The sequence below is a fragment of the Erinaceus europaeus genome, chromosome 14 (assembly GCF_950295315.1).
Source record: "Erinaceus europaeus chromosome 14, mEriEur2.1, whole genome shotgun sequence".
In the NCBI taxonomy this organism is placed as follows: Eukaryota; Metazoa; Chordata; class Mammalia; order Eulipotyphla; family Erinaceidae; genus Erinaceus; species Erinaceus europaeus.
Genome location: NC_080175.1, coordinates 27,963,021 through 27,985,776, shown reverse-complemented (window position 1 = coordinate 27,985,776; position 22,756 = coordinate 27,963,021). Strand labels below are relative to the sequence as shown.

The following is a 22,756-nucleotide window of genomic DNA, read 5'->3' as shown; positions in this document are numbered from 1 at the left end:
TTCCGCCAGTCTACCCTTACTCCTGCCCCAGTGTGTGTGCTGCCTGTAGGCCCACAGCAGCACTGGTTGCACTGGGCACACTCTGGAGTAGTGGGTTTCCCAGGTCTTCCACCAGCTTTTCCTAGGAACAGCCAGGTAGGAGGTGAAATGCTGCAACCAACTCCTGCCTCCTCCCCAACACACACACACACACACACACACACACACACACACACACACCCTGTGCCTGAGAATGCCACTGGGTAAACACAGTTGTCAGAGGAGAGGAAGAGTTGCAGTTGAGGTCAGGGGTTAATGCTACTGGAGCTACCGGACACGCTGTGTAGAGCAAATAAAACACAGAGGAGGGAGAGGGGGAAGGAGGGAGGGGATGCCCAGGACAGGCGGTGGTGCCAGCCAGGTCCATCTGGGCTCTTCCTTGGGCAGCTGAAGGCATAGGGCACAGGTTCTGGGCTGCTGTGGGTCTGGAGGCCACAAGGGTGGATTTCTCCTTGGGCCAGGCCTCCCCAGTGGGGAGCCAGCAGGGTGGGCCTACTGAGTAGCCCTGCTTACCTCCAGTGCCGCCCTCCCAAGATAATCCCCCTGGAGCCCTGTCTGGGAGGCTTTGTGAGGTATTAGAGGTGAGCCAGGCGGCAGGCCCTGGAGCCAGGCAGAGCTTTTAGAGCATTCCTGGGCATTAGGCTCCCTGGCCCAACCCAGCCTGGCCCTGCTCCTCTGAGCCCCGGGGCCCTCTCTGCTTCAGCCCCTCCTGGCCTAATTACAGGTGTCAGTGTCGAGGTCAGCCATGGGGTTAATTTGGGGCTCATTCTGGGGCAGCCAGGGCTCATTAATGGAGTCCCAAGGAGTCCCGGTGATGAACCAAGCAAACAGAAGATTAGGGGTTGAGGATTGAGGGGCTAGACTGGGCTGCTGCTAGCTGTGAGCCTGCTGGGAGGTGGGTCAGCTTCAAGTGTTCAGGGGCCTTGCACAGAGAGACACAATAGGTACTGGACACACAGCCTGGGACCCAGACATTCCCCAGAGATTCAAGGGGACAGACTTGGGCTTCCATATCTTCACAGGATCAGGCACAGAGACATGCTGTGGGGTGACTTAGAACCACTTCCCATAGAGCTGGGGGTTGGACGTGTTGTAAGGGTGGGGGCTCTCTCTCCAGCCAGGCACTCTGGCCTGCCCCTTGTGACAGTGTTCCTACTCCTTTTCTTTCAGCACCTCCTCAATCCCAGGACAGGATTTCTGAAGCCTTGGTCTGTGGGTAAAAAGACAAAGCAGGCACCCAACTGGGCAGGGGGTGGGGCACAGGGGCAGTTCTTCCCACATTCCTCCACCCACCAGAGGATTCCTGCACCCAGCTGTCAGCCCAGCTCCCAGAAGACCCCCACACTCCTGGACTTCTGAGGGGAGGCAGCACAGAGGTCACTGCAGAGGAGGAGGAAGAAGCTGATGGAGCCAGGATTGGGAGGGGCTGGGCAGGGGGAAACCGCTTAACCCCAAAGTCGCCACTGGTCCTTGGAACCCCCAGCACTGATGGGGGCCAGCTGGAGCTGGCTGGGAAGGAGAGGTCCAAGTGTGGGAATCCAGGGCTAGGGGAGGCCTCCCAGGGTTTCCTGGGTCAGCTGGGAGGGACATCCAGAGCTTTCGTCCCAGCCTGGCCCCTGCCATCTCTGTTCTCTAGGATGGGGACACAGGACCTGGCTCCCTGGTTCTGTGGCACAGGGGACTTTTTCCAGCACTGTCCTCTATACTCCCACACCCCAAACTAGCTGGCTGATGCTCCTCCACCACTAACGCTATGAGTGGCAGGGGCAGCATGGAGTGGGAGGAGGGGCATCTAGGGGCTCAGAACCAACATTTGTTTCTGAAAGTCTCATTTTCCCAAAGATGCCTCCTTCTACCTGAGCCTCCCTCCTGGGGCACTACCTCACCCAGTATTCAAAGGTGACCCTGGGGGTGAAGGGACTCCCATTAGAGAAAGAGCTACCACTCCAGCCCATTGACTTAATACTCTCATCACATAGCAGTACCCACAGGGCTAAATCACCACCTGTTGTCACCTCAACCCATGTCCCAACCATCAACCATTCCTTCCTTGGGCTTTCTGTTCTGCCACGCCATTCCAGGACCCCCCACATACTGCAGGTCCATAATTGAATATAAAGGCCCAGAAGCCAGCACAAACAGCCACATTAATCACCAGCAACCTGGCAGCCTCCTGCCATAGATCTTTCTCACACGTAAAATAGCTCATGTTAATCATTGCAGTTGATTTATTGTCTTCTCCGCCTTGTACATAAATTATTCACCACTGCCGGCTTCTCAGAGGAATCCTGTAATGAAGACTTCCATCCTTCAGTCTCTGAGGTTCTGAGGTGGATCCTAAGACCTCTGGGGCCATACAGCTGCCCTGGGCTGCCCCAGAGAGGGGCATTCCCTAGTCTGGCCCAGGCAGGGAGTCCCAGATGAGAGGACTTGGGATTGGTGGGGGGGGTTGGCAATGAGGTCCCACTCCTGAAAACCTGCCCCACTCAGGGGCAGAACATGCAGGACCCAGGCATGCACAACAGAAACCTCTGTACTTCTGTCCAGAAGAAACTGTTGGGGGAGTTGGGCACAGTGGGTTAAGTGCATGTGGTGCAAAGCACAAGGACCGACATGAGGATCCTGGTTCAAGCCCCGAGCTCCCCACCTGCAGGGGATTCGCTTCACAAGCGGTGAAACAGGTCTGCAGGTGTCTATCTTTCTGCCCCTGTCTTCCCCTCCTCTCTCCATTTCTCTCTGTCCTATCCAACAATGACGACATCAAGAACAACAACAATAACTACAACAATAAAACAACAAGGACAACAAAAGGGAATAAATAAATAAATATTAAAATAATAATATAGAAAAGAAGAAACTGTTGGGTGGCCCCTGGGTTTAATAAAACTGGGGGGGGAGGGTATTGAGGGTGGAACAAAGGGAGCCTTTATTTGCAGGATCCAGTTTGATGTCTGAAAGCCTTCAAGGCCACCAACCATACCTGGCCCTCCTTCCCCAACCCAGAGCTTGCCTCCCCAGCATTGCTCCTACCCTCTGGGTAAGGTTTGTATTGATTGCTCCCTCTGGCCACACCTATGAGAAAGCCAGTCAGTCCCTGAAGGAGGTGGCTGTAGTTATGTCAATGTCCACCAGATGGCAGACCTAAAGCTTGAGATGATCGCTCTGGGAAGGCAGCACTTGGGTGAAGATAGGCCTTTAGAAAGAGAACTGGGCACTTCCCATGTCCAGGGGAGTAGCAATTACAGAAGCCAGAACTCCCACCTTCTTCATCCCCAAAATAATCTTGATCCATACTCCCAGAAGGGTAAATGATAGGGGAAAATGACCAGAGGGCTCTGAACCCTAATTCCACAAGGACCCAAAATGTCATCAGAAATCTTGTTTTTGTACCACCCTGAAAGGGAGGTGAATCTGGAAAACACCAGAGAAAGTCAGGCACTGTTTCTCTTATCTGAGAGAAGAGGAAAAAAGGAAAGATGACTGGAAGCAGTGACAGATATAAGTGTGACTTAGAAAGCAAGTGAAGTGGGGCTGGGTGGTTGGCACACCTGGTTGAGCACACGTTACAATGCACAAGAACCCGGGTTCAAGACCCCAGTCCCCACCTGCAGGAGGAATGCTTTGTGAGTGGTGAAGCAGTGCTGCAGGTGTCTCTCTCTCTTTCTCTCTTTCCCTCTCAAGCTCCCCCTTCCTCTCGATTTCTGGCTGTCTCTATCCAGTAAATTAAGATAATAAAGAATTAACAAAATTTAACAACAAAAAAAGAGGGAGAAAACTGAGGAAAAAAAAGAGGAAGAAAGGAAATGAAGTCAGAACCATAGGTCAAAAATATATAGCAGTGGGGGCCAGGTGGTGGTGCACTTGGTTAAACATACCAGGGTTCATGCCCCACTCACCAACGGCAGGGGGTCCAATTCATGAGTGGTGAAGCAGGTCTGCAGATGTCTATCTTTCCTCTCCCTCACTCTAACTCCCCATCCTCTTTCAATTTCTCTTTGTCATATCTAATAAAAAATAGTAGAAAGGGCCAGATGGTGGTGGTTGTTAAGGGCATTACACTGCACAAGGACATGGGTTCATGCCACTGGTCCTCAGCTGCAGAGGCAAAGGTTGGCGAGTGGTGAAGCAGGGCTGCAGGTATGTCTCTGCCTATCTTCCCTTCCTCTCAACTTCTCTATGTCTCTATCCAATAATAAAATAAAATAAAATAAAATAATTTAAATTGAAAAAGAAGGTAGCTGGGTGGTGGTGCAATAGGTTAAGCTCACATGGTGGGAAGTGCAAGCTGGCATAAGGATCCTAGCTCGACTACCCAGCCCCCCACTGCAGGGGGGTCACTTCACGGGCAGTGAAGCAGGTCTGCAGGTGTCTATCTTTCTCCCCCCCCTTCTGACTACCTTCCTCTCTCCATTTCTCTCTGTCCTATCCAACAACAACAATGGTAACAATGACAATAGCAACAAGGGCAACAAAATAGGAAAATTGGCCTCTAAAAGTAGTAGGTTCAAAGTGTAGGCACCAAGTCCCAGCAATAACCCTGGAAACAAACAAAAAAAAAAAAGAAGAAGAAAAAGAAAAAAGAGAGAGAAAATGGCCACTGGGTACAGTGGATTTTTTAATATTTATTTATTTACTTATTATTTGGGTAGAGAAAAGAGAAATTGAGAGGGGAGGGTAAAATAGAGAGAAAGAGAGAGACAGACACCTGCAGCCCTGCTTCACCACTCGTGAAGCTTTCCTCCTGCAAGTGGGGACCAGAGGCTTGAACCTGGGTCCTTGTGTATTATAACGTGTGTGCTTAGTCAGGTGTGCCACTGCCTGGCCCCGGGAGCAGTGGATTTGTAGTGCCAGCACTGACCTCCAGCAACAACCTTCGTGGCAATATATGTGTGTATATATGTGTGTGTCTGTGTAGTGTAGTGATAAGTATAAAGTCAGCCCATACCTGTGACTTTAAGAAAATTACTGCAGTTTCCAGTGGAGGGAATGGGGACACAGAACTCTGGTGATGGGAGTGGTATGGGATTATACCCCTATTATCTTATAATTTTGTAAATCTATATTAAATCACTAGTAAAAATGATTAAAAAATAAAAGTGGAGATGGAGGTAGATAGTATAATGGTTATACAAAGAAACTGTCATGCTTGGGTCCAAAGTCCCAGGTTCAGTCCCCCGCTGCACCATAAGCTAGAGCTGAGCAGTGCTCTGGTAAAAATAAAAAAGGAGGAGGAGGAGGAGGAGAAAAAATAAAGGGAGGGAGGGAGGGGAAGGAGAGAGAAAGAGAGAGAGAGAGAGAGAAATGTGGGTTTGTTGGGAACTGGGTGGAGCTGTGGGTGGATGGGACTTGCTGAGGGTATAAGCCTTTAGACTCTGTGGCTCCCGTGGTGACATTTTCAAATGGGATCATTCTCAGGGTATTGGTGTGTGTGTGTGTGGGGGTTGGTGGTGGTAGGAGCTTATATGGGGATCTGGCTGTGGTCAGCTTAGACTTCACTGGACTTGGCCTGCTCCTCTGGAATGCTGCCAGCCTATCAAGGTTCTCTCTCTCTCTCTCTCTCTCTCTCTCTCTTAAGTTCAGGTCCATCACTTATCAGCTCTCTCTTGACTGGGAGCTACTGACACAGTAGGATTTGTGGGGGTCCAGCAAAGCCGAGCTCTTGGCTTCTGGAACACTCACTAGTGTTGTAAGCCATCATTCAGACATGCAGGCTTGCGATCTGCCAGTCACCAGTGATCCTGCCCCACCCTCCCCCCACCCACCCCAGATCTATGTCTTCTCTGCTCCTACACAGAGTGACAATCAGCCCAGAAACTCTGGCTTCACCTTGGAGTTTCCTGAGACCTCCAACCTGATGCTTCTCCAAGCTCTCCCACCCCCACATGCCCCTCAGGTGTCTGGGTTCATGACCCCTGTTTAGATGGCAAAACACTGCATTGTGATGGAGAGAGCCAGAGAAGCAGGGTTCTGGCCCTTTAAATACCTTGTGCCCTGAAGGCAGAGCTGGCAGAGCTTGGATGGGGCTTTGAGAACAGTTAGGCCTCCTAAGGCCTCAGCTGCCTCCATTAGAGTCCTAGGAAAACAACTGGAACAGCCACCTCCTTGGCACTTCCTGTCATGGTGTCCTTGGCTGTGGTCCCCTCCCCCTGCAGGTATTAGCTAGAATCCTGGAGTGCTGCTTTTGGCTCCCTTCTGGCTCCAGGACCTCTGCATCCTGATGGAAACTCCCAGCTCCTGGCAGGGCATGATCTCCTTTTCCCAGGCTCCTTAAAGACAAGGCTAAGATGTCCCCATCAGTGAAGCTCAGTGCTTTTCTGAGGGAGGCTCTTGGTGCAACTGGGTTGCAGGGACAGTGTGGAGGGGCCTGCTTGCAGGCTTCTTGTAGTTTGCACAAGAGTCCCTAGAGCTAGGGAGAGTCCTGTTACTTCTGAAGCTGCCTGAAACCAGACTGAGTGGACGGAAGCCTTCTTAGTTGGCATCAGAGCATCGACTTCCCTGAGTGGCTCTAGACACAGACAGTGCAGGCCTCCTGGCTGGTCTGAATTCTGGTTCCCTCCTGTTTGTTCCTCCAGCCCTCCCTACTCCCAGCCAGCCTGGCTTCCCTGGACCTGCTGTCTTTATGTCTGTCCTCACATTGGTTCCAGGGCTGCCCTGGCCGGCTTGTTTATCCTTTGGAGGTTCCAGGTTGGCGTTTCAGTCCCAATTATTCTTTGGCCATGGTCACCAAAACAAATGTCCTGGGCGTCAGAGGTGAGGAAGGCTCAGACAGGCTGGTGCCAGGAGGGCTGACAAAGGGGGATCCGCTCTGGCCTGGAGGTGATGAGAGCCGCTCCTAGTGATGGGGCCCCAGGGAGTAGGACTCGTGGATTGCGGGCCTCCCCACCTGAGCCCAGGCTGCAGAGGTCAATCTTAGTCTCTGTACCACCCCCTCCCCTTGTCTCCAGCTTCCCTGTGGTCTCATTTAACAGGGCAGGGGGAGCTGGAGTTGAGCCGGGAGGGGGGATGTTGGGAAAAGCCTTGCCTTTCAGCCACTAGCAAAATCCTGTTTTGCCACCACCCCCCCCAAAAAAAGATGCCAGCCTTGATTCCTTAGTATACGTAACCCATGGAGACCTTTTTATCTTCCCTTCAGATCTGGAGGCTCCAGCCCCAGGGGGCTCCTCCCAGCTCTGCTAGACTCACCCTGGGACTTGGATGGTGGTTCTGGTTCTGTACCCCAACTCCCCAACTCAAGGTTAATCAGCAGAAAATGCTTTCTAGTCTGACTTTATTTGTGAGAAAGACCTCATCCCTCCCGGCCTCTTTGGAATGTCTGGAGAATATCGTGAAGCTTCTGGGGTGGGGGGGTGCATGGTAGATAGGACATATTATCTGTTTAGGACACTGATGCCAGGGGTAGAGTAAATAGAGGGCACTGTTGATGGGCTGTAAGGAAGGTAGAATCAGGAGTAAGAAAAAACCAGCCCCATGTGCTGTACCAGATGCTTTTGCAACTTGATCTTCATTTGAGTGTGCAAAGCAGACCTAGCAGCTCTGCTCTGCAGACAAGGAAGCTGAAGTTAGATGACTGGTCCAAAGCCACACCCACTGGGAAGCCATAGAACTGGACTTAGTCCCAGCTGGGTTTGACTTCTGGGCCCAGGATTTTTGCCCAAGATTCAGGATGACTGTGAGTTCAGTTCCCATTTTGTTCACTCCTCTGGGCTCTCCTGCTTCTTCAACCCTGGCTGCAGCTTCTGCCCCTGGGGCTGAAGCCACAATGTGGCAGGTGGAGGTTTTGAGAGGAGGACCCAGACACCTGCCTCCCAACCCACTCCCCAAGGCCCTGACTCCTCCTTAAATGCCCACTCAGAGTTCAGACTAGACACTGGCCTCTTAGTATGAGTTGTGGATGCATTTGTGCTTGTGTGAGTGGGTGTGCATGCTGGAGACAGAGTGTGCTTGTCTATGACTTTGAGGTGTGTACCCATGACATTGTGTGCACCAGTGTGAGAGTGTGAGAGAGCAAGTTTGACTAGGCAGTGTGCTAGTCATGTAACCAAGTGGAGTGTGGGTTATAGATGTGCGTGGGTGCATGAGCATAAACATGAGTGGGAAAGGCATGTTAGAGGAAAAAATCCTAGGAGTTCCTGAGTCCATCCTGTGCTCTGCCATGGACCAGCACATGCCTTCGACATGTCAGTGTTCTAAGTCTCCACCTCTGTACCTGAAAATGGGAAGAAGCCCCTCATGGGGTAGGTAACCATGGAGACTGGATGCAATCGTGCAGCACAAACTTCACTGCAACACATTCATGTCTCCCTGGGTTCTGTACTGGGATAGGATAGCACCCCAGGCTACAGCCCCCACATGGAGGCCTTGGGGTCCAGGCTAGGGAGGAAAGTTAGGGACAATGGAGTGAGCACACTTAGTCGCCATATCTACCCCCTCTGGCTCTCTGTGTTTGACTGTACCCTAGTGCTCTGCTCCAGCTCCAAGCAGCATCTGAAGAATATAGTGAAGCTTTTGCAGTGGGAGTCATGAAAAAGCCTGCAACCTCTCCATAAAGGGCAAGTCCTCTGGGATAGGAAGTTCTCTTTCTAGGTTCCTCTTTCTCGCTCTTCCTTTCCTTCTTTTTTACTTTCTTAAATATACTGTATTTATTAACGAGATAGGTAGATAGACCAGAACACTGGCTCCATAGTGCTGGGGACTGGATTTGAGACCTCAGAGCCTCAGGCATGAATGTCTTTGCTTTAGCCATTATCCTGTATCCCTAGCCCTCCTCTTACCTTTCTGCAAAGTACTTCCCACCAAGAATCCAAGGTTGAAGATCCATGGCGCACCTGATGCCAGTTTTCTTCAAGATATGCACGTGGTTCTGGTGCCAAAAGTCTACACAAGTGAATTTGCAAACCACGTTTTTAGTGTGGTGATTCTCAGCCCAGTTACACAGCACACAGCGATCTCCCGGGGATGATTTGGGAAAGTTCCAGTGCCTCAGTTGCAGCCCAGATCAGAATCTCTACCCCTAAACATGGTTTTAAAGTTCTCACAGGTGATTCTAATGCACAACCATGATTGAAGCCCACTGATAATGGTTCCCAAACTTCCCCAGTGAGAAGCATCACTTGAGATGCTTGCTAAATAGCTCCCCAGACTACACCCACCACTCTGCAAATCCTGACTTAGTGGGGCTAAAAGTGGACCTAAAAATTTGCATTTTCCGTGGAAGTGTAACTTTGCTTATTGGTGACAGTAAAGACTTGGGGGCCTGTAAAGAGTAAATTACAATTTTACTTGTTTACTTCCTTTAGAGTTTAAAGTTAACACCCTCCAAATGGTATTTTCACATCATGTACACTAAGTTTTTGATGTAAATATGAAGAAAAGTCCCCCACAAGAAGATGTAGAGTCTCAGACTGCTTATCTGAGTGCATTAGGAAAGGCACACAATTAAGGAAAACCCTTTGACTCCAATGCCCTATTGATTTTATCATTGTTCCTATATAGATAAATATACGAAAAATAATGTGCTCAAGTTATACTTATATATTTATTTTCAATTGCCGCCAATGCTATTGCTGGGACTCAGTGCCTGCACAATGAATCCACTGCTATCAGTGATATCAGTAACCATTTTTCTCTAATTTTAAAAAGTATATTTTTAAAAAATGTTTCTTTTTTTCTTTATTTTTTATTTTTCCCCTTTTGTTGCCCTTGTTGTTTATTGTTGTTGTTGTTGTTGTTGGATAGGACAGAGAAATCGAGAGAGGAGGGGAAGACAGAGAAGGGGAGAGAAAGATAGACACCTGCAGACTGCTTCACCGCCTGTGCAATTCCCCTGCAGGTGGGGAGCCAGGGGCTCGAACTGGGATCCTTGAGCTGGTCCTTGTGCTTTGTGCCATGTACGCTTAACCCGCTGCGCCACCAGCCAGCTCCCAAAATATTTCTCTCTCTCTTTTTTTTTTCCTCCAGGGTTATTGCTGGGCTCGGTGCCTGCACCATGAATCCACCACTCCTGGAGGCCATTTTTTCCCCCTTTTGTTGCCCTTGTTGTTGTAGCCTCGTTGTAGTTATTATTATTGCCATTGTTGATGTTGTTCGTTGTTGGATAAGACAGAGAGAAATGGAGAGAGGAGGGGAAGACAGAGAGGGGGAGAGAAAGATAGACACCTGCAGACCTGCTTCACCGCCTGTGAAGCGACTCCCCTGCAGGTGGGGAGCCGGGGGCTCCAACCCGGATCGTTATGCTTTGCGCCGGTCCTTGCGCTTTGTGCCACATGCGCTTAATCCACTGCGCCACCGCCCAACCCCTGATATTTCTCTTTAAAAAAAAACATATTTATTTATTTTACTCAGAGAGATAGAGAGAGAGAGAGAGAGAGAGAGAGAGAGAGAGAGAGAGAAAGAGAGAGGCCAGAGCACTGCTCAGCTCTGCCTTATAATGATGCTGGAGATTGAACCTGGGACCTTGGAGCCTCAGGCATGAGAGTCTTTTTGCATAACCATTATGCTATCTCCCCAGCCCTGGGTTTTTTTGTTTTTTTCTTTTCTTTTCTTTTTCTTGAGTTTACCTGTATCAGTTCTCTAGATCCCACATATGAGTGAAACCATCTGGTAGTTGTCTTTAATTACTTTTGACTTATTTGCTAAGCATAACCAGCTCCAGTTCCATCCATTATGTCCCAAAGGCTACAATATCTTTTTTACTTGCAAAGTAGTATTCTATCCCATCTTAAGTTATATTTAGAAGAGAAAATTTCCATTATAAATTTCTTAGTTGTCAACTGGCAAATTACTTTTTAATAAACATTCCTGATTTAATAAATACCCCAGATGATTTTAATAACCAAATTTTTGTTGTTGTTGCTGCTGTTGTTGCCTCCAGGGTTATCACTGGAGCTCGGTGCCTCCACTACAACTCCACTGCTCTCAGAGCCATTTCCCACTCACCCCCCATTTTATTGTCCTTGTTGATATTGTCATTGTTTTTATCGCTGTTGTTGTTGTTGGATAGTAAAGAGAGAAGTCGAGGAAGGAAAGAGAAAGATTGACACCTGCAGACCTGCTTCACTGCTTGTGAAGTGACCCCACCCCCACACTGCAGGTTAAGAGCCAGGGGCTGGAACCCGGATCCTTACTCGGGTCTTTGGGCTTCACGTCATGTGCACTTAACTGGTTGTACTACCACCCAGCCTCCATCACCAGAGAATTTTGGAAACATGAACATAGATTGGGACTTCTCAAACATGAATGTGTAGAAGAATCACACAAGAATTTTGTTGAAATGTAGGTTCTGGTGCAGCGGCTCAAGTTGAAATCCTGAGAACCCATGAGCAATATTGTTCAGTCAGACCGTAAATTACAAAATGGGAAATGATAAATTATACAGATCTCACCAGGCAGCAATCTCTGATAAGGCACTGAACTCGAATCTGATCCCCCGGGTAATGAGGAGTCACTGAAGTTTTGTATTTATTTTTGTGTGTGTGTGTGTATGTGTGCAGGTGTGTGCTGGTTTTTGTTTTATTATTGTTGGCAGAAGGGTAGCTTGATCAGTACATATTTTAGAAAGTGGTCATGTGGGAGAAGGGCCAGAGCATTGGACATACAAATGCATTCAAGGTCACTAGGGTAGAAATTGGTACTGGAGACCTCGTGCATCTGCTGCCAGATGCCCACACTTGACCACTGAGTGATGCTGCCTCTGGTGGTCTTCATTTCCTTCCTAATATTTCATCTATGTCCTCTGCTTGAGATCTATCTGAGAGCAAGTATCAAGTTAGGGACAAGGTTCATAGCCAGAAAAATTGAGGCGGGGAGCCTTGAGGTAACCCCAGAAGGGATGAGTTGGAGTGAAGGTTCAAAAAAGTGAACTTGACCAAGTTTTCAACCTTCCTGATCATGTGACATGAGGGAGGCATCTGGAAGGAATGTTCAGAGTCCTTTCTGCTGTAAAGGGCTACCTGGTATCAGAGACAGTGCCAGCATCACTCAGTGTTTGCCAGCAACTGCTAGGGCTGGCCAGGAGTTCCATGGCCTGGACTTCGATCTAAAATGCTAACTTACAAATCAAACTAGAGTATAGGCAACTCACCACTCTCTGCCTTCCATTAACATTTTTTGATCTTCCTAGAGCTGTGACTTGGGCCCTGGCCAGCTTTCCTTACTGCTGTGAAATGAGGAACCCTGGCCAGTGTGGACAGCACCACTGTTTTAATATTCTAGGTGTGAAATGAAAGGAAACTCTTTGTAATATTAGTCCAAGCAGAACTGGTGCCAAAGTGGGGCTCTCTTCTACAACCAATGGATAAGACTCTTGGTACCTTAAGTGTCTGTCTGTGAAGCCTAAGTTGTTTTCTCATTAAAAGCATTTTAAAAAATTTCTTTATTGAGGGATTATTTTTTTACAGTTGAAAGTAAATACAATAGTTTGTACATGCATAACATTTCTCAGTTTTCCACATAACAATACAACCCCCACTAGGTCCTCTGTCATCCTTTTCCAGGACCTGTACCACCACCACCCAGAGTCTTTTACTTTGGTGCAATACACGAACTCCAGTTCAGGTTCTACTTGTGTTCCCTCTTCTGATCTTGTTTTTCAACTTCTGCCTGTGAATGAGATCATACCATATTTATCCTTCTGTTTCTGACTTATTTCACTTAACATGATTTCTTCAGGCTTCATTCAAGATGGGCTGAAAATGGTGAAATCAACATTTTAATGCCTGAGTAATATTCTATTGTGTATATATACCACAACTTGCTTAGTCACTCATCTGTTGTTTATAGCTGAGTAGTATTCCATTGTGTATATATACCACAACTTACTCAGCCACTCATCTGTTGTTGGACGCCTGGGTTGCTTCCAGGTTTTGGCTATTACAAATTGTGCTGCCAAGAACATATGTGTACACAGATCTTTTTGGATGAGTGTGTTGGGTTCCTTAGGATATATTCTCAGGGGAGGAATTGCAGGCTTATAGGGTAGGTCCATTTCTAGCCTTCTGAGAGTTCTCCAGACCATTCTCCACAGAGGCTGGACCAACTGACATTCCTACCAGCAGAGGTTGTCCCGACAACCTCTCCAACATTTGTTACCGCTACCTTTTCTCATGTACGATATTCTCAAAGGAGTGAAATGATATCTCATTGTTGTCTTTATTTGCATTTCTCTGACAATCAATGACTTGGAACTTTTTTCATGTGTTTCTCAGCCTTTTGGATCTCTTCTGTAGTGATCTCTTCTGTCCATGTCCTCTCCCCAGTTTAAAAATTTTTTTATTATCTTTATTTATTTATTGGATAGAGACAGTCAGAAATCGAGAGAGAAGGGAGAGATAGAGAGGGTGAGAGACAGAGAGACACCTGGAGCACTGTCTCACCACTTGTGAACCTTTCTCCCTGCAGGTGGGGACTGGGGACTCTAACCTTGGATCTTTGCGCATTGTAATGTGTGCGCTCAACCAGGTGTGCCACAATCCAGCCCCCTTTCCCCACTTTTGGATGAGGTCATTTGTTTTCTTATTGTTGAGTCTGGCAATCTCTTTATATATGTTGGTTATTAAACTCTTGTCTGATGTATGGCATGTAAAGATCTCCCATTCTGTGAGGGGTCTCATGGTTTGGGTCGTGGTTTCTTTTGCTGTGCAGAAGCTCTATAGTTTGATGTAGTCCCATAGGTTTATACTTGCCTTCGTCTTCTTTGTAGTTGGATTCATTTCACTGAAGATGTCTTAAAAATTTATATGGAAAGAGTTCTTCCAAAATTTTTCTCTTAAGTATCTGATAGTTTCTGGTCTAACATCCAAGTCATTGATCCACTTGGAATTTACTTTTGTATTTGGTGAAATACAGTGGTTCAGTTTCATTCTTCTGCATGGTTCAACCCATTTTTTCCAGCACCATTTGTTAAAGAGACTCATCTTTCCCCATTTAATAGTCTAGGCACTTTTGTCAAAGATTAGATGTCCATAGGTGTGTTCATAGGAGCTTACTTCTGGGCTCTCAAATCTATTCCACTGGTCAGTGTGTCTATTTATGTTCTAGTACCAAGCAGTTTTGATTACAATGGCCCTATAATACAATTTGAGATCTAGGAGTGTGATACATCCAGTTCTGTTCTTTCTCCTCAAGATAGTTTTAGAAATTCTAGGTCTTTTCTGATTCCAGAGAAACATTTGTAGCATTTGTTCTATTCTCCTAAAAAATGTGGTGGGGATCTTGATGGGGATAGCATTAAATTTGCATATGACTCTAGGTAGTATATTAATTTTGATGATGTTAATTCTTCCAACCCATGAACAAGGAATATCTTTCCACTTCTTTGTGTCTTTATCTATTTCCTTGAGTAGTGACTCATAATTTTCAGTATACAACTCTTTCACTTCTTATGCTAGGTTTATTCCTATATATTTTATTTTATTTTTTGTTGCTAGAGTAAAAGGAATTGATAACATCTAAAAGAAGATAACATCTTCTTCTAACTTAGTGTTTGCATAGAGGAATAACACTGACTTTTGTATGTTAATTTGTAGCCTGACAACTTACTGTATTGCTTGATGATTTCCAAAAGCTTCTTGCTGGATTCTTTAGGTTTTCCTATGTATACTATCATGTCATCTGCAAATAGGAGGAGTTTGACTTCTTCTCTTCCAATCTGTATCCCTTTAATTCCTTGCTCCTGTTGGTTGCTATGGCAAGAACTTCCAACACTATGTTGAATAGTAATGGTGATAGTGGGCAGCCCTGTCTAGTACCTGATCTGAGGGGAAATGCTTCCAGTTTTTCACCAATGAGTATGATGTTGGCTGTAGGTTTGCTATATATGGACTCCACTATCTTGAGGAATTTTCCATCTATTCCCATTTTTTGTAGTGTTTTGATCATAAAGGGATGATGTTGGAATTTGTCAAAGGCTTTCTTTGCATCTATTGACATGACCATGTGGTTTTTGGTCTTGCTTTTATTGATGTGGTAGATCACATTGATTGATTTACATATTTTAAACCAACCTTGCATGCCTGGGATAAACCCCACTTGGTCATGATGAACAATCTTTTTAATATACTGCTGTATCTGGTTGGCTAGAATTTTGTTCAGTATTTTAGCATCTATGTTCATCAGAGATATTGGTCTGTGGTTTTCTTTTTTGGTTGTGTCCCTGTCTGCTTTTGGTATCAGAGTGATGTTGGCTTCATAGAAGCTGGCAGGGAGTATTCCAGTGTCTTCAATCTTCTGGAAGACTTTTAAAAGTAGAGGTATTAGTTCTTCTTTGAAGGTTTTGTAGAATTCATTTGTAAAACTATCTGGTCCAGGACTTTTATTCTTGGGAAGATTTTTGACAACTGTTTCAATTTCATTAGCTGTGATGGGCCTGTTCATATTATCTAGTTCCTCTTTATTTAATTTTGGATGTTCATAGGCATATAGAAACTCATCTATTTCTTCCAGGTTCTCTAGCTTGGTGGCACATAGTTGGTCATAGAAGCCTTGCATGATGTGTTAAATTTCTGTGGTGTCTGTTGTGATATCTCCTCTTTCATTGACAATCTGATTTACTTGGGTCTTCTTCTCCCTTTTTTGTTGTATGAGTCTGGCTAAAGGTTTGTCAATTTTGTTCACTCTGTCAAAGAACCAACATTTACTTTTGTTGATCTTTTGTATGGTTTTCTTATTTTCAATGTTATTGGTTTCTGCCCTAAGTTTAGTGATTTCTGTCCTTCTGGTTGCTTTAGGGTTCCTTTGTTCTTCTTCTAGGTCTTTAAGGTGTACAATCAGGTTGCTTATTTGTGCTTTTTCTTGTTTCCTAATGTGTGTTTCTATGGATATGAACTCCCCTCTCAGAACTGCCTTACCTATGTCCCAAATATTTTGGTAGCTTGTGTCTTCATTTTCATTGAACTCTCGAAACATTTTGATTTCTTCCTTTATTTCCTTTTTGACCCAGTAATTGTTAAGTAGTGTACTGTTGAGCTTCCATATTTGGGACTGTTGCTAATCTTTTGTATATTGTTAAGTGTTAGTTTAATTCCACTGTGGTCTGAGAAGATGCTTGGGATGATTTCAATGCTCTTGAAATTGCTGATGCTGTCTTTGTGGCCTAACATATGGTCTATCCTTGAGAATGACCCATGTGAACTTGAGCAGAATGTGTATTCCAGTTTCTTGGGATGACAGACTCTGAAGATGTCCAAAAATTCTAGTTTATCTATCTCCTCATTTAGCTCCCTCGTATCTTTATTGATTTTCTACCTGAATAATCTGTCAAGTTGAGAGAGTGCAGTTTTGAAGTCCCCTGTGATTACTGTGTTGTTAATATATTGCTGTAGCTCTTTCAGTAGATGTGTGATGTATTTAGATGGCTTCTCATTGGGTGCATAGATGTTAATAATTGTTAAGTCCTCTTGATTGACTGATCCTCTGAGCACTAAGTAATTTCCATCCCTATCTTTTTTGATCTTGTCTATTTTAAAGTCTACTGTGTCAGATATGAAAATAGCTGTTCCTGCAGTTTTTTTGTAGTCCATTGGCTTGTATGATAGTTTTTTATCCTTTCACTTTGAGTCTGTGTTTGTCTTGTTGGTTAGGTGGGTTTCCTGTAGACAGCATATTGTTGGATTGTGTTTTCTGATCCATCTTCCTACTCTGTGTCTTTTAGAAGGTGAATTCAGGCCACTGACATTTATTGATATCATAGATTAAAGATATTTTAATGCCATTCTTGTATATTTTTAGTGTGTTCTGATATATACGGCATATTTATGGTGGTCTGACTGTTTATAGGAGACATTTCAGAACTTCTATCAGGGCAGGCTTGGTGATAGTTGATTCTTTCAACTGTTGCTTGTCTGAGAAGGTTTTTATGCTTCCATCTAGCCTGATACTCTAGCAAGATACAGCAGTCTTGGTTGAAAGATTTTTCTCATTGAGTACTCAATATATATCTTGTCATTCTCTTCTGGCCTGTAGTGTATGTGTGAAGAAATCTGCTGCTAATCTTATGGGTTTTCCTCTGTAAGTGACTCTTTGTTTTTCTCTTATAGCCTTCAGGATCCTTTCTTTATCGTTTTTCCTTTCCATTCTAAATATGATGTGTCTTGGTGTCTTTAAGTCTGGGTTAATTCTGCTTGGGACCCTCTGGGATTCTTGAACCTTTATGTCTTTGATGTTGTCTATACTAGAGAAGTTCTCAGCTATTGTGTCCTGTAGAGTGCTTTCTTCCCCTCCATCACTTTCTTCCTCTGGTAAGCTAATAATGCATATATTATTTCTTTGGATGTCATCCCATATGTCTCTGTTGTTGATTTTAGTATCTATTAATCTCTTTTTGAGATCTCTTACTTCTTTTTTAGTCATCTCTAATTCATCCTCGATCTTGCTTATTCTGTCTTCAGCTTCATTTATTCTATTCTCTCTCTCCTATATGTTTTTCTGTAGTTCATCTATTTTGTTACCTTGTTCTGTTACTGCTTTGGTTTGTTTAGCTAGTTGTGTTCTTAGCTCCGCTATTTCAGCTTTCAGCTCTCTAATAACCTTGAGATAATTAGTGTTTTCTTCCAGACTCTCATTTGTTGTTTCTTCATTTCTTATTTATTTATTTATTTGTTTATTTATAAAAAGGAAACACTGAGAAAACCATACGATATGAGGGGTGCAACTCCACACTGTTCCCGCCACCAGAACTCCATATCCCATCCCTTCCCCTGATAGCTTTCCTATTTTTTTTTTTTAAAGAAAGGAGACATTAACAAAACCACAGGATAGGAGGGGTACAACTCCACACAATTCCCGCCACCCGATCTCCATATCCCATCCCCTCACCTGATAGCTTTCCCATTCTCTATCCCTTGGGAGTATATACCCAGGGTTGTTGTGGGTTGCAGAAGGTGGAAGGTCTGGCTTGTGTAATTGTTTCCCAATTGTGTAATTGACTGGTGGATCCATACTCAAGGTCTGCCTCTTTCTTTCCCTAGTAGGGTGGGTCTCTGGGGAAGTGGAGCTCCAGGACATATTGGTGGGGTCTTCAGACCAGGGAATTCTGGTTGGCATCATGCTGGCATCTGGAACCTGGTGGCTGAAAAGAGAGTTAACATACAAAGCCAAACAAACTGTTGAACAATTATGGACCTAAAGGCTGGAATAGCTTTCCTATTCTTTATCCCTCTGGGAGTATGGTCCCATATTCATTGTGGGATGTAGAAGGTTGAAGGTCTGGCTTCTGTAATTGCTTCCTAGCTGGTCATGGGCATTGACAGGTTGATCCATATTCCTGGCCTGTCTTTCTCTTTCCCTAGTGGGGAAGGGATCTAGGGAAGTTGAGCTCCAGGACATATTGGTGGGGTTGTCTTTCCAGGGAAGTCTGTTTGGCATCCTGCTAGCATTGGGAATCTGGTGGCTGAAAAGAGAGTTAACACACAAAGCCAAACAAATTGTTCATCAGTCATGAACTTAAAGGCTGAAATAGTGCAGATGAAGAGTTGGAGGGTATTCTATTTTATAGACAGCTATTAGGCATATTTTAGTTATATTCTAAAGGGTTGTGGCTATACTAGTTTTTTTTTCCCTGAGCCTGAAATCTGATATACAGGTGGATCCAAGTTATTGTCTGAGGAGATGATGTAATGGCTGGAAAAGGAACAGAAAGCTGGAAGAGAGTAGCTCCCTAATATGGGAAAGGTGTATTAATACTGTTGACTGTACACCCCATCTATTTGATTTGGTCTGGGGCCCATATTAAGTTTAGGAGCCTATGTGACCTCTGCATCCCAGTAGATCTGAGCTCACATTCTGTGGTCATGAGCAGGAACATTCCAAGCTGCCCCAATATTGACCATCTTCCTCAGGTGTAGCATAGAGTATGTTGTCCATTCTCCCTTAGGAGGACAGAATATTCAGTACTGGTGTTGATCCAAGTTGAGGGCAAGTCCTATGGGGGGCCCACAAAGGGGTCTATTTTGTTGTTCCTGACAGAGATGACTGGTAACATGGTGAGAGGGATTTATTTGTGGTCTAGGCCCATCATGTCTGTTCGGGAATCTCAGGACTCTCCAACTAGGGCCCCAGCTGATGGGTTGGCCTGATAGTGACTAAAGAGTCATCATTAAAGTATGCCAGTCTCTTGCCCTTATTCAACTTTTGCAGTCCTTGCTTTGATAGTGTTAGCTTTGGAGTGAGTGAGAGAACTATACTAGGAAGTAGGTGAGGAGGGTATCTACATCTAAGTAGATACTATTTCATTAGGAACCTTATACTGACTCACTGAAGACTATTGTGTACCTTTGCTTTCAGGTATATATTTTGCTCTAATTTATGGATACATGTGAACATATGCTCTATCTCACAGGACCTGGTCTATATCTAGGTTTTGGGACTTTTTTAGAAAGTGAACCACCTGGAATGGAATACTATGAAAGGAAAGGTCTCACCTGAGTAATGAGGGTGAAGGGTTGACATTCCACACCTGATGTCTCTGGACATAGTCTGAAGTGAAGCATGCTGAGGTGGTACTTGTTGCATTGTTTCTTCATTTCTGATGACAATTCTTTTAAACTCTTTATCCCCTTCTGTGATTATTTCCTTAACTAGCGTTTGGATGTTGACCTCATTATTCTGTGCTTCAACCTTTGGGGGCTTTTAGCTGGACTTTTGTCCTGTTTCATTTCTCTAATATTTCTTCTTGTTGGTTTAACAATTCTATATAGTATGTTATGAGGTCCCTCTCTGAGTACATTTTTTAAATATTTATTTTATTTATTTATTCCCTTTTGTTGCCCTTGTTGTTTTATTGTTGTAGTTATTATTGTTGTTGTCATTGTTGGATAGAACAGAGAGAAATGGAGAGAGGGAGGGGAAGACAGAGAGGAGGAGAGAAAGATAGATACCTGCAGACCTGCTTCACTGCCTGTGAAGCGACTCCCCTGCAGGTGGGGAGCCGGGGTTCAAACCAGGATCCTTATGCCGGTCCTTGTGCTTTGCGCCACCTATGCTTAGCCCGCTGCACTACAGCCCGACTCCCCTCTGAGTACTTTTAAAATTCTTGATCACTCTTGCCTGGATTGACTTGTGTCTAAGTAAGGTTCTTAAAGAGTTCACAATTGTGGAAATTAACAGTTATTTCAATATTATTTCAATCCCTGAGTTGGATCACAGTGGCTGTTAAAGCCTCTTTTGTTCTTTTTCTTCCCTGTAGGCTATGGGAGCCTTAGGGCTTTTTAACTATAAGTAGGCTTCTTAGCTTAATCACTCACTCCTGAAAAAGAGATAAAGTAGGATGGGGAGAGATAATCCAGTGGTTATGCAAAGAGACTTTCACACCCCAAGGATTCGAATCTCCAGGGCTCAATTCTGCTTGTCTGCTAAGCTGTGCAATACTGCCAGGTCCTGTGAGTTTCTAAGTAAGTCTTGTTTTAGTCTGTAGGTTCTGAGACAATTGTTCATCATGTTCTCATCAGGAGAACAATGAAAAGGTTCCCACTATACAGCCCCACTGTTATGCCACCAGGATGTAGATCTTTTCCTGAGTTTCCTGGTCAGTTCTCTTTCACGGATGTCAGCACAGGGCCTCCCCGCTGCTGCTCCAGCCTCTGAGGGCAGCAGCAAGGGAGACTCACAGTTGCATTTGGTGAGTCTTAGGGGAGTCCTCTTCTCCCTTCAGCAGTCTTTTTGTTGGTAAATAAGACTGGAGGTGATGCCTCAACTGGTAAACTGCCAGACTGTTACTAGCTGCTCAATCTCTCCTTGGGCTCCTCTCTGTCCATGAGCCATACGTGTTTGCACTCATCGGTAATTTGATGGGTTCCTGAAGTCATTCTGGTCCTGTCTTGTTGCAGTCCCAGGTGATCTCCTTGGTATTCCTAGTTGACCCAGGAGAGGAGAGGAGAGAAACACAGCTGCTGCTTCTCTGTAGCCCCACCTCCCCTGTGTGTACAACCAGTATTTAATCATTTTTGTCAACAGCATTTTTTTAATGTTGTTTTCAGTATCAAACCCAGGGCTCTGCACATGCACTATAACACTAAGCCACCTCCCTGGACCAAGTTTTCAGAAAGAAAGTAAGAGAAGAGAGAGAAAGTGAGAGGCCTAAGCACCATTCCACAACCCACTGGGTCCCACCGATTTTTGTCTCTGGTGCTATCATGTGGTGTTAGGGATTGAACCCAGGAACTCAGGCACTCTGTCTTCTGAGTCATCTCCTGACTTCCTCTATGTACTTTTTTGAATTTCAGAATTAAGGCATGAATACAGTCTTGCTGTAAATAATACAGATGTAATGTCCTTTCCCATTTCACAATTCTCCTCAGAGGTCAGTTTATTGGGTCCTTTGGATAATTTTTACATTTACACTCATGAATGCTTTGTAAATAAAGAAGCATACTATTTGGGAGGTAGGCTTTTTGTTTTTGCATACATATATTCTAATTTTCCTGAAATTTGATTTTTCTCATTGAAAATGTGGCTTGGAGAATCCCTGAACTTGAGATTTCCTGAATCAATACATATTAGTATACTTCACTATTTTTTACTGCTTCATGCTAAGTATTCCATAGCACAAGAAGTCACTGTTTATTTAACCATGGTCCACCAGTAGATGGTTGCTTCTAATTTTTCACTGTTGCAAGAAATGCTCAAGGCCAAGCAATGGTGCATCCAGTTAACACACATATTACAATGTGCAACTGTAATTGAACCTGGGTTCAAGCCCCCAATTTTCACCTACAGAGGGAAAGCTTCATGCATGGTGATGCAGTGCTTCAGGTATCGCTCTCTATTCCCTCTTAATTTCTCTGTCTCTATCCAATAAATGATAAATAAATTAAATATTTCAAAAAACATAAAAGAAATAAGTGATTGGAGCACTGAAATTGTGCTTGCCTAAGGCACCGGTTCTACAAAAACAAAACAAAACAAAAATCCTTAGTTGGGGCCAGGTGATGGCACACCTGTTTAAGTGCATACATTACAGTGCACAAGGACCTGGGTTCAAGCCTCTGGTCCCCACCTTCAGGGGGAAAGTTTCACAAGTGGTAAAGCAGGGCAGCAGGTGTCTCTCGGTCACTTTCCCTCTATATTCCCCTCCCTTCTCAGTTTCTCTCTGTCTCTATCCAATAAATAAATAAGTAAATAAATGCACACATACGTATTTTTAAAAAATCCTTAGCGAACTTTCTGGTATGTGATTTTGTGGATAGACATGATCTTTTTTTTTCAGATAATGTATATCTATATATAGAGGGTTTTTGTTTTTGTTTTAGACAAATATGGACACTGTTAATTTCCTAGAAACTGCCAAAGTATCTTCCAAGATGGCTGGATAAGTTTATGGATTCTTCCAAGAACTGTCCAGCTTCTTCCAACACTGGCTACTATTAATCCCTTGAATTGTTTCTGACCTATTAGATCAAGTGTAAAAACGCATTCTAGGGGAGTCGGGCGGTAGCGCACACGGCGCAAAGCGAAAGGACTGGCGTGAGGATCCTGGTTCGAGCCTGGGAAGCAGGTCTGCAGGTGTCTATCTTTCTCTCCCCCTCTGTCTTCCCCTTCTCTCTCCATTTCTCTCTGTCCTATCCAACAATAACGACATCAATAGCAACAACAATAATAACTACAACAATAGAAACAACAAGGGCAACGAAAAGGAAATAAATAAATATTTTTAAAATATGCATTCTACACTTGTTTTAATTGGCATCTTTCTAACTTCTTCAATGGTGAGCATATTTTCCTGAGTTTA

At 44.7% G+C, this 22,756-nt stretch overlaps 1 long non-coding RNA gene across 2 annotated transcripts in view; it reads right to left on the bottom strand.

Moving 5' to 3' along the window:
- Positions 1-12,400: 12,400 nt before the first annotated feature.
- LOC132532766 (uncharacterized) overlaps positions 12,401-22,756 on the bottom strand; it is a 62,846-nt gene continuing 52,490 nt past the window's right edge. For both annotated transcript variants that reach the window (XR_009544688.1, XR_009544687.1), the window contains exons 5-6: positions 17,848-18,100; positions 12,401-12,722 (exon numbers count right to left, since the gene is read on the bottom strand). This is a non-coding gene — a long non-coding RNA (uncharacterized LOC132532766). The remainder of the gene's footprint in view (positions 12,723-17,847; positions 18,101-22,756) is intronic.